Source organism: Danio aesculapii, chromosome 14, assembly GCF_903798145.1.
Source record: "Danio aesculapii chromosome 14, fDanAes4.1, whole genome shotgun sequence".
Classification (NCBI taxonomy): domain Eukaryota; kingdom Metazoa; phylum Chordata; class Actinopteri; order Cypriniformes; family Danionidae; genus Danio; species Danio aesculapii.
The window spans coordinates 36,133,019-36,146,322 of NC_079448.1; the positions used below are offsets into that span (position 1 = coordinate 36,133,019).

General features: G+C 35.8%; 1 protein-coding gene across 3 annotated transcripts in view; it reads right to left on the reverse strand.

Annotated features, from left to right (window-relative positions):
* cyfip2 (cytoplasmic FMR1 interacting protein 2) overlaps nt 1-12,587 on the reverse strand; it is a 56,412-nt gene extending 43,825 nt beyond the window's left edge. For all 3 annotated transcript variants that reach the window (XM_056471923.1, XM_056471922.1, XM_056471921.1), the window contains exon 1: nt 12,452-12,587. The gene's annotated coding sequence lies outside the window, so the exon portion shown is untranslated. The remainder of the gene's footprint in view (nt 1-12,451) is intronic.
* Nucleotides 12,588-13,304: the final 717 nt, after the last annotated feature.

The window sequence follows — 13,304 nt, forward strand, 5'->3', positions numbered from 1 at the left end:
GTCATGACCTTAAGGAAATCTCTCTACTTAAAAATGTTCAGTCTGTTTCACTGGTGGGATTCAATTAGTCTCAAAACAAAAGGACTGAAGTGCCTGCCAGCATATTTCAAGAAAAAAAGAAGGAATATTTTGGCTATGACCCATGTTGTTGCACAAAAAAAGCATGATTTCAGCTTTTGTCCTCAAATATTTGTAGAATATACTGCATAATTCATTCATTCATTCATTCATTTATTCATTTTCTTTTCGGCTTAGTCCCTTTATATATCTTAAACTTATCCAGCATATGTTTTACACAGTGGATTCCCTTTCAGCTGCAACCCATCACTGGAAAACACCCATACACACACATACACCATGGACAATTTAGCTTGCCCAATTCACCTATAGCGCATGTCTTTGTACTGTGGGTGAAACCAGAGCAACCGAAGGAAACCCACGTGAACACGGGGAAGAACATGCAAACTCCACACAGAAATGCCAACTGACCCAGCCAGGGCTCGAACCAGCAACCTTCTTGCTGTGAGGTGACAGTGCTACCCACTGCGCCAACAGGCCGCCCACTATAGCGCATAATATCATATAGTACACAGTATGTTAAATCTTGGCTGATTGTGGCTATTTATTCTAACTAGAGATGTAACGACTAACTGATTTCACTATTAACCGTTCTTTAATTTGTCACGATTAATCAAACGTAAAGGCTTCTCTACATCGCGTTTCTGCACGGAACAAAACTTTTGCAACTAAATAAAGTTATGCCAACTGGGCACTAGTTTAAATTTCTAAGGTTGGATTAACTATGGCTGTGTTCCCATTCCGCAAATTTTGCGTGCAAGTTCGCCATTTCCAATGGATGGGTACAGCTTGTCCACGCATATAGGGAGTGACATCATGCGGCACACGAACGGCATGATGCGCTTACAATTTCCAGGCACACGCAGTTGAAATAATGCTATGAGTGCACCAAGCATCATGTGACAAGAACTGACCGATCAGCTTCATACTTTCTATGAAATAGACACATTTCCACTCCAAAGAAAAAAAATATCAAATGAAAATACCAAACAATTTTGTTATATAGTTGAACAAAAGTGCCTTTCAGACAGAGGATCAGCAACCTTTGACTACATTTGTTCTCTTTAAAAGTGAAATATGTAGCTAATATGTAGCTTAGATTAACATAGACAAATACTTTATTTATTCTTATTTTTATTTATTTATTTATTTATTTATTCTACTGTCATTTATCTTCTGTGTAAAATTATTGCTTATGCTTAAATACCAAAAACTTTTTTCACTTTTTTTTAAGTCCAAAGAGAAATAGACTATTGATTGTTTTTATTTGTGTGTCGTATTATTTGGTTACTGAGCAGCAATACATAACAAAATATAAGTTTTCATGTGATTTCTAAACTAGTGGTGTTTTGAAATTAATAAATGCAGAACAACTGTGAAAATTCCTCAGACTATAATCGTACAACCAAAATCTATAATATTTGCATCTCTAATTCTAACTCCAATTTATTTCTCAAATTACAGCAATAAACAAAGTGTATTTAAATTTTGTCATCCATGTAAGGGACATTTTGACTTATATATTATGCTCTTTTATATATTATACCATCTCTCTCTCTCTCTCTCTCTCTCTCTCTCTCTCTCTCTCTCTCACACACACACACACACACACACACAGACACACACACAGACAAACACACACACACACACGCACGCACACACACACACACACACACACACACACTGAAGTGAGTTCTTTGGTGGCTTGTGGTGTTATTTTCAGTGTACATAGTCACAATATACAAGGCCATATATGAATTCTTTTCTAGAGGTGCTCATCAAATTAAGGTCATTTAAGACATTACATTTGGTAGGAAGTAAATCATTCAAATTGTGGCTTTAAAGGAAATGAGCTTTATTTTGTTAAAGATTTTCAGTATCTAATACCACTGATGACACATTTCTAAAATGGTACAATGCTGTCAAGACAAAAGAAAAAAAAAGTTCTCAGGAAGTGTGGTTTGGTGAGACATATGGCTTATATTAGACCCAGGACAACTCATGTTTCATATATGAGCAACACATCTCAAGATTTTTACTATACCATTGCTTCAATACATTCTCCATATACAAATAATAAGTTATTTTGTTTTCATCCCGGCCTACACCCATAAATATCTTTGAGGTTGAATTTGTTTGATGATTCATGAATGTTCATGGCTTGTTCTTCACACTTTAAAACTCTCTACAACTGCAGGTAGATTCATTAAATACTCCTCATAAATTACTCAATATTGAACTTTGGGTATTCATGAGCTGATGTTACACACTGTACAATCCTAACATCTACTGTATTCAAGCCTCATCAGGCAACTGTCCAAACAGTAGGCTTATTTTTAATCCTTATCTTCATCAAAGCTTGACAGAGTGCCAGAGAAACATGATGCCCGCTTGACCTTTAAACATGGCTATACAGGAAGAGAGATCACCTGTGGTCACTGTGGGATAAAATATGGAGCCTACTACAGTATGAGGAGATCAATACAAACGTTCCCTTTTATAAGTGACAGACACAAACAGGAACCAAAAAGTGTGAACCACCTAAGAGAAAAAATATTATGATGACACATCATAGCAACAATGCGTACAGTCAAGTTTCCAACAGATGAAGAGTAAAAATGAGCTACCAAATGATCGTCAAATTGTCATGTCCACATTAATCTACAATTACAATCAAAAACCATAAATCTCAACAAGTCTGTATCAGGTGGTCAGTGGTCTCAGATCGCTCTCCGATGAAAACCACAATCGAGCTCATTGTTGAAAGGACATCAGGTAAATCTTGCAAGTCCAGGTATGAATGCACAGTCAATCAGTTGAAGTCATTTTACTGAGCTCATTGTGTATATGTCACCTGCTATTTTTCTTGTTCTTGTACACATCTCTAACAAAACATTCGGACATGCTCTACAGCACTTAAGCTATACTGATTCACCAAACGCTTCTATAAAAGGGTTGGGTTTCCTGTCAGCATTTATGTATCTAACAATACCATGCATCTATGTACCAGAAGGACTCTAAAGCTCTATTCTGTTAGGCTTACTGTAATGGTTATTTACATTTCTGGCTAAAAGACCAAATAAATTAGGCCCAAACACCCACTGTCATGAGAAATTGAGTCTGTGACTGAGCATGTAATGCATAAGTGATTTACTAGGCTGATAGCCTAGCTTATAGCTTAGCTAGCCTGTTTATGTTTTATGTCTTTATGTCCATTTGTTGTTGTCACTAAGTGAGTTTTTTGTGTGGCACTGTTATGAGGATTAAAACCTGGTTATACTTCTAATATACTTTTAAACTTGCTCATTTTGAGGCGGGAACCCGCAGACGTGCAACAAATTTAATCATAAGGTAAACACAAAACAAAAGTTTCCATCTTGAGCTTCTTCACAGGACTCGACACTTGTAAACACTTGCTCCTCGTGGCTCTCATCCCCGCCCACACTCATCAGCGCTACCAAGCCGACCAATCACAGAGCTTGTGCTACGCGTTGTTGCGACGTGTAGATACATTTTTTTAAGAGGTGCACGTCAGCGTTGCCGACGGCCACGGCAAGGGTCATGAGTCCACGCATAGGCTACGCTGCAGCATATGCGTGCGCTTGACGCAGAAGTATAAATCAGCCTTAAGGCAAACCAAATCTACCTTCGGGTATAAATTAAGTAACCTAACCTAATATGCAACACATTTACACTCTACTCTATGTATTTTTAACAACCCTTTATAAAATGGCTAAGTATTTATCAAAACCACAAAAAAAAAATTATTACATATTACATTATAATATATTATAATAATAATATTACATTGTAAGATTTTTTTTTGTGTATACTTCTTTTTTTTTAAATAACCTTATGTTGCCTATCAAAAGTATCAACTTTGGTACCAAGCTACAGCTGAAGTTCCTGCTAACATTTGAGTGCATTTCTCAAACACTGCTGATTTGGCCATTGTGTTTATGTGCTTAACAGATATGACCGTGATTGGCTACAATTGTCCCTTTCACACATTCAGACCTTTTCCAGAATAAAATAAGAAAAAGTCCTATAATTTTACAGCAATTTACCCCTATTACTCTGTGAAAGCTAATGCTCATGGCTTCAAACTCTTCACAGAGTGCTTACACATATAAAGGGGCACTTGAAAGCCACATCTATCAGCTGATCCGTTAGCAGATTGTTTTTATGCTCATGGATGGATCCTCTAAAACAATTGGTACAAGAAATCATAAATTATTTCTGAGACTATGTAATCTTTTATTTTGAAAAAATTCTTATTTTGAAAAAATGACCATATTCTCTCGATTACATCTTGGTCACTTGAGCACTAGAAACTGAGATCTTAGGAAAGTTTCTTTGTGTAGATGAAAAGGCACAGTGAAGGACCCACAAACTGCCAAGAAATGGATGTCCAACCCATTTGTTAACAAATCAGGTGAATCTAGCATGTCTGTGCAAGAAAAAGATCAACTGCTGGAGATCCCAAATGACAGCGGCCTTTGAGCCGTTCACATATCAAGTCTTTTCGGCACGCAAGTTTGTTATTTCCAACAGAGGTGCGCACCGCGAGTCACGTGACAAGAACTAACCCATAGATGGAACTGACCAATCAGCTTCATACTTTTTATGCAATATAAACATTTTGGGTGACTAATTATCTACTATCTAACAAACAAATTATCAGACAAGCACAGAACAACCCAAACACTGCAGTGCTTTTTCATTTTCTTCATAAATAAAACTTGTATCAGAGAATTCAGCTTGTCATCCTCTGAGAAAACGATTGATGGTTTGATAGATTTTTTTCATATTATGAGAGCAACAGACAGACATCTGTCAGACAAGGAACAAGTGAAGAGCTGTGATAAACCAGGGAAAAGGCAGAAGGAAAATGAATGAATGAAATCTGTAAAGTAAGTGCACTAATCAATAACATTAAAACTGACATTGATTAAATCTTAATCTGTTGGCATTTCTGATATTTGGGAATTAGACTTAATGTAAGTAGAGCAATGTAAGCATTGCAAACATTGTAAACTAAGCTTGGTAGATTCAAATAATGTAAATACATTATGAAACATCAATATCTGTGCATTGTCCATTAATAAAAGCTTATTAGACGTATAGGTAACATGAAGTAATACAAATAATGTATAGTTTTATTCATTATATTTATCTTTTAAAAATAGCTTAAATTAGCAAATAAAACACAAGGTAGGCCTACTGGGCGAAAAGGGGATGTCTTTCAGACAATTTTAGAAGCTGTCATTCATTCATTCTCACCATACTCAAGGTCTTGGTCCCTTGTTTATCCTCATAGCATCCATGTGGGATAAATGTTTAGTAAATCGGACTCATTCAAAGTAGCGTCGCTGTACAAAAAACATTATTAAGGCATATTACACTTCTGACAGTACAGTGTGTTTTCTTTTCCTTTTAATGCACAGTTTTGAGGTAAGGAACGTTTTCATTTGCCATTCACTGACAGTCGGACAGGCTCATCCAGTTCATCAAACTCCGTCTTTTAAAATCTCCTCATAAAAGCCAGCGTATCAGCGCACTGCTACATTGAAAACATATGGTTAAATTCGCGCCTTCGTGATTTATAATTTCGCGATTGGTTCTCAGGATATAGCAGCTTTTGCTGTCAAAGGCAAGTGGCGTTTAGAGGTTTTTGCATGCAAACTTTTATTTCTGAATGCGCTGACGCTGGCATTTGGATTATTAGAAGTAAATCTATTTGTTGATGGTGTAGTACGTGCCTAAAACATACACTCAATGTCAATAATCTCATTTTTGGCAGAAGTGTTAGCAGTTAGCTGCTTTTGCATCTGAACTCTTCAAGTGTTTACCTATACATTGTTAAGAAGTGAGCTTCTACTTATTTACAATGAACCCATCCTTGAAAGAAATGTGCTACCATAGACTTGTGGAAACAGCAGAGTGATAATATGATCCCACACTTTCGATTTTCTTCCCAACATTATTAGCAGGTGGATTTGCCAGATCCTAATGAACTCTCGCTGATAGTATGTTTATTGCACTGCTCCACTAGTTGACTACAACACTACTGTATTTTTCCCTATGTTTAACCGACTAACAAATACTTAGTCAACCAAGCCTGCTCTTATAACATTTTTTTAATGAATGTTCATGAATGTTCATTAAATTTCAGCACTGACATTAGTACCTTTGACCACCCTACGCCCAGCATGAGAAGCTCCTTCACAAGTAACTGTAGATTCTTATAAGTGATTCACTTGAAATACTCTAGGCAGCAGCACATAAATAACACTCAGCATGGGAGACTCGGCAAACAAGTCACAACGCACACAACTAGAATAAAATATTCCATTTCAAAATTGTCTAAAAATGCTCTTAATGTAGACCTCATACAGGTGTATCTACTGTAATTGCCATATTCAAAAGGTAGAGCTGGTCTGCACAACAAGAAAAATAAAAATGAGCCCCGTAATTCAAGCTCTGGCAGTTTCTGCACATTTTAATCCATTGAAAGGCATGGTGGTGTGAGACATGTTCAGACTGATAATAAACTGAGCTGATTCATTGTCATTCAAAAAGAACTCTTGGAAAACATATCCGTGACACCACCAAGTGGAAGAAGTGATCTGACAGGGGGAGAGCGAAAAAAGTGAGAGAGGTAAAGAGCGGTAGAGACTATGTGAATAAACTGTGTGAATGAATGCTGTGGTACTAAAATAAACTTTCTCACCATGGGTGATTCCCACTAGATGAGGGGTGCACTGTCCACATTCTTATACATTAAATGAGCATGACAAAAACAGACAAGACCACCACTAAGAACTTTGATTTACACATGGGTATAGGGCTGCACAATACTGGGAAAAAACTGTCATTGTAATATTTCATTTTTCTGTGATACATATTGTGATATTGAGTGAACTTTCACCAAATTAAATGAAAAGAAGCATTTGGAACGAATTCATTATTTCTGATTGATTGGGATGATTTTGTAGGCTGCATAAGATATAATAAAACAAATCACAAGCATTGTTATACAGTACAGCAAGGATACAAATTAAATAAACGGGAGAGTTATCCCAATACTTTTAAATCATCTTACGATACTATACTAGCTGAAGTATCACGATACCAAGTAGTATTGCGATACTGTAATTCATAACTTAAATTTTAAAGAAAATTGTCAGAAATACTATTTTTTAGATGTTAGAGGTAATTCATAATTCCATTATTATTGAAATAAGTGTTATTTGCATGTCACTTAAACTAAAATTTATTCATTCTTTTTGTTTATTTTGTAGATAACTGACCAACAAATAATCCATTAAAACGAAGATACCTGTACAAATTATACCAAATGAAATGTGTCACAAAAATTACATTTTCCAACAAAATTAGACTGTGAAGCGGTCAAAATTAGTTTCAATGTTTCCTGTTGCTTTTTTGGGGTTTTCATCTATTGTTTTTTTTTTCAGTCTTATCAGGTAACAATCCAAAGTAATTCAAAATTTAACTTTGTGAGTCGTTCTTTTTAAGAGATTGTTGCAGTTGTTGTAGCTACTAAATCATATTGACAGAAACAGAAATTAACCAATTCAAATGTGTTTGAAACGTTAGAAAACATCAGAAAACTTGCAACCTTAAAGGGCTCCACAGATTATTAAAATAAAATGGTCTATTGTTGCACAAAATGTTCGAGCATTTTAGTGACTTTTCCACATGCAACATTATCTATTGTCGATAAACTATTAATGAAGATACTACCGTTAACAAATTACAGTGGCACTGCCAGTACTATAGTACCGGTAAACTGTGCAACCCTAATATGTACATACTGTATATATATATATGTGCAATTCCAGCGTTATGGATGTGACATTTGCAGTAAAAACTCAAAACATACATTCCCATAGAAAGTATATGTTCACATTATATTGAAACATCTGTTTATATTTTCCAGAACAACTAACCACAGAGTTAAGGGATCAGAAAAATATCAATCTGTAAACATGTTTTGTACTTTAAATGAGGAAAATAAACATGCGTTATGCATGTGACCAAAAAAGTATGCGAGTTTGCAGTATACAGCATGCTTTGTAGAAATTCTGTGAAAAACAAAAAATTAGGTCGGTATAGGCTGAATAGGTGGTCTATAATTGTCTTCTTTAAAAATACACTTGACTACATGCTACATTGGAAAAAAAATATTCATTGAATTTACAATTGTTTTTATGTTAAGTGGTTGCAAACAATTTATATGGGCTGAAATTAAACAAACTAATTAAGTTGAGTCTCACTAAACTTAAATTGCTTGTTTAAATTCAGCCCATATAAATTGTTTGCAACCACTTACCTTAAAAAATTGAAAATCCAATAGATCATTTTTTAAGTGTACTGTAGCAATCAAGTTGAATTAGACTATGATGGAAGTAGTTAAAAAATGACATGCTCAAGTTTTCTAACTTCCAATTTTGAAAGGCCTATGACTTTTCCAGCTAAAGAACACCATACAACATTATATATTCATAAAATGTATTTTAATATCTGTTAGCTATATTTTATTCATTTACTAAATATTTTTTCCTGGTCAAAAAAAATTAACATATCATTTTCAAGTGAAATTAGAAAGATCCTAATTAAAATATCTGTTGTTTTCAATTATTCAATACTCTTTTATTTCACTTTTAATCATTTGAAGTCAGCTTGATGCCCCTAGATGAGAACCACTGGTTTAGCCACATCAATTCTAGACACCACAAAGGTCACATAAGAAATTCCACCACAGAATGAGCTTCACATTTGGGTCACACCACTTGGTGAAACATCATACTCCCGCCTACTTTGTAAGCCTTGAGCTACAATTACTAGACAGGCATGCGGGACGTTCATAGTTAGATGAAAGAATCTCCTTTATATACAGATGGGATACAATGAAAGAACACTACTGCATCCTCTTGAGTGGCAATGATGGCATCATTCAATTGTAATTTGCTGAGATGAGGAAAATGAGGCAGGTGGGGTTGATGAGATATGAGGTATGCATCATTTCTGTCAGATAGTTGAACGGGTCTTTTTAGGAGTGTTGTGCGCCGTATATTTTAATACTGATTACATTTGAGAGCAAAAATCTTATGAATGCTTTCTAGTGAGTATTCAGGAAATCACTTGTTTCCTTGTTCCCTTTAAAAGGCATGAATGGAAATGATATACATTGGGTGGCCCAAAATGCACAATGCATGGATTTTGCACGGTTTTACAAAGCAAGTACTAGAGTTTTTTAATGACTTTGACTTCTTTATGAAGGATGCAGAGGTTGAATATGAACTCTTTTGATATTTTCAGTGGATTTCCACAGAGCTAAAAACCTGCTGGTGTGCTTTGCTTAATACAACAACCATCTGATTAGTGGATTTTTTTGTAGATAATGCATTCATTCATTCATTCATTCATTCATTTTCCTTTGACTTAGTCGCTGATTATCAGGGGTCACCACAGCGGAATGAACCAACAACTCTTCCAGGATATGCTGTCACAGCAGGTGCCCTTCCAGCCACAACCCAGTACTGGGAAGCACCAAAATACACTCACATTTACACACACACACACACACACACACACAGATTCACTACGGCCAATTTAGTTTATCCAATTCACTTATAACGCATTTTATTGGACTGGGGGAAACCGGAGCACACGGATGAAACCCACTTGAACATGGGGAGAACATGCAAACTCCACACAGAAATGCCAACTGACCCAACTGGTACTTCAACCCCTAACCTTCTTGCTATGAGGCAACAGTGCTAACCTGAGCTGCCTTCATGTTATCTAAAACCAAAGATTGGTGCAAACTAAACTGAAACTTATCTGGCTAACCAGCTAATCCAGATTCACGGTACAGGCCCTAGGTCTGCCATTAAAGGACACCTATTATGCAGAATCTACTTTTACAAGTTGTTACACATAAATGTTTATTGGTAGTGTGTGTCCACAACCACACCTATTTGAAAAAAAATCATTAAATTTATATTTCCATAAATCAAAAGCAGTCACTCAGACAAGCTGTTTGAAAAACTGTAGGTTGTGATGTCACACTCTACTGCCCACAACTGTTGGAAGTTACTCCAAAATAAGTAAAATCATTGCACTGACAAGTGTTCAGTAGCTATATGCACAAATTACAATAGCTTTCTCCATTTACACCCACAATCTGGGCTGCTAATAACAGTGAATTAATTTTATTTCAGATTGAAAATCTTCCTTCACTCAACAGAGATTGATTTCTGCAAGATTTTTTTAACACCAGACCGCTTTAAGAATGAGTGTCAGAACAGAGTTTTGCTGAAAAGTTGCTTCTAAAGGATTTAACACAACCAATTCCAATTATTTGCGATACAGCTACACATCCAGATGTTTAAAAATCACAGATCCTAATAACCTGTTGTTTCCGATATGTTTGTCAGCTCTGCATTGAATGCAAAGTAAACAGTCGTATATAACACTTACTGTGCCGTTCTGTAATTTCTATCACAATCCATCACAGTTGAAATCATAACTGCACATTCGCTATGAGAAATTGAGTAACACAGCTAAAAATGAAGATGCTTCAGTCATACAACAAGAGTCTCGGTTTGCGGATGTTAAATCATCTTTACAATAGACCTCCATACAGCATATATTTTCTTGTTAGGTGGGCATGCGATCACATTTGCCACATTGATATATGTACAACACAGCCCAACACGTTAAACATGTTTGTTTATAGCATTTAGCAACTTTTGCCACAGGACAATTGTGTGTGGCTCATTAATAGCTGGAAAAGGACTGAATTAATTCTCCAAGTAAGTATTTTTATCAAATAATCAATTAGCAAAAAAACTATCAAAAAAAAAACCTCAAAAACTGTTAAAACAACTTTGTCCATCTTACGAATCAGATCAGTGTGTGTGTTTACTATTGGCAATACACTGCTTACATGTTACACTGCTTACATGTTGCACTGCTGACTCTAACGGCAAAACACTGTTAACCATGTAGCAAACACACACCCTGGGAACCTGATGAGGAAGAGAATATCAAAGTCATACATTTACATTGTGTTTTAATCATATTTCACGTTCATACATTTTAAATGTTCATGGTGGAGTATGATTACAGTTGAACCACTGAAGCCACATGGTTTCCACCATGTTTTTGGTTCCTTTTCTGTCTCGTGATTATTGTGGTCTATGGAGGGTCAGAGAACTCTCAGGTTTAATATAAAATATCTTAATTTTAGTTCTGGAGATGAACGAAGGTCTCAATAGTTTTTAATAGCAGAACATGGTTAAACTAATCGTTTATCTATGAAGAAAGAACAACAAGATACCCCAAAATAATAATTTAGTCAGATAAGAGAAAAAAATTAGGACAAATCTGAGATATATCATCGGTACATCATATATACAAGAAATATTTTACTGGGATTACAGTTTAATATTAAGTAATTGACTAGTATACAATTATAGTTGTGTCGATTGTTGAAATGGACTTTTTTCCTAGCATACAGTAAAAACCAACATGTCATTTTTAAATCATTAAAAAACACACGTTCATGTGTTGTTAATTCATAACTAGCCATGTATCAAGCAGAATTAAATATAAAAAGCTGGTCTGGAGCTCCACAATATCATTTATTTTGCCTGTAAGGGAGTAAATTATCCCTTATAAATTACATTACAGCTCGATCATGTTCAAACCACGTTCTACAGCACAAAATATCATATTATGAGTGAAAAAACAACGCATTTAAGGAAAAGGACAACAATTTGCTATTAATTTATAATTCAGTGCGATTCACCATAACCAAAGGCGTCAAAATAACGGTTCGGTTCCCAATAACCTAGCAACAGCCCTCAGTCACTGGACACCATCAACACACACGACAGCTCGCGGACAAGACGGATGAAAACACCTCTAAATGTGCTTATAATGGAGTGAAAGATCATGGCAGTTAAGTAATGTAATTAACGACTAATGTAAACAAATAAAGATTAGATACGCTAGACCACATACGAGATGTGTGGAATACGTGCGCGCGCACCCCCCTCACCCCACCCATATAGCGGAGAGATGCTATCAGCACCTCCATCATAATGAACCATATTCGCCAAACTACTCTAAAACGCCCCTGAAAGGTAATATTATAGACACGTACTTTACAAAAAAACATTTAAACCAAGCCGTTTAAGCTGTGAAAATACGCCTGAGCATCACGCTCGGGGAATAACGTTAACGTACACGCGCAGGTTGGTGCCATCATCATCTCTCGCGCACCGTCGAGCGAACGCTCTCATCTCCATAATTCATCACAATAAATTGATGTACATACCTGCTAATTGCATGTCCGCTCTTAAAATACCGGGCGGTCAGCGCGAAGCGGTGAGAAACTGTGTTGAAAAGCGTCTGCTCGGTGTAGTAGAATTGATGCTCGGGCTCGGTCTCTATCCGCTAATCCACCCCACACAAAGAGCAGAAAATGGCTGCAAGTGCATGCTCTTAAAGAGACAGGCACCCGTTTAGAACAGCATCTCTGGTGTGAGTCATCAGTTTACCTACTTAATTTTCCCTCAATTCTTCGAGTGGATTAACATAGATATATTGCAAATACTCATTTATACACATTTATGATATTAGTTTTACACAGTATAACGTGGGTCTTTCACAAGAAACTATTTAGATGCCTTTATTTTTATAAGTATTCAGAAGGGGACTCTTGTATGAAGATCTAATGCTGTAAACCTCTTTCATGGTATCGTTTATTGAGGTAAAGTTGGTTTTATATTCGCACATTTTGTCAGTGATAACCTGTGACATGCTCCCTATATTGTTCACCATGGTACTTTGAACATTCAGTCTGAAATCACATGTAAGTATGACTTGAAAACAACAATAGCTTAATTTATTTGACTGTTGACAATGTTGACCTTTGACAGCAATATAATTTCACTATTTAGAATTTGCAAAGAATGTTTTGTGAAATTATGTTATTAAGGAGAAATTGTGAATGTGTGAATATAAAACCAACTTCATCTCAATGTAGTTTATATATTTCTTGGACCCAAGGAATAATTAGCCTCAGACCTTGCAAATTTTAGTAACGCCTCATCATGTTTCTTATTTTCTCTGCATTAGTATGCTAAAAAAAGTTTTCCTAGAAGCGCATTAAAAACATGCATTTATTT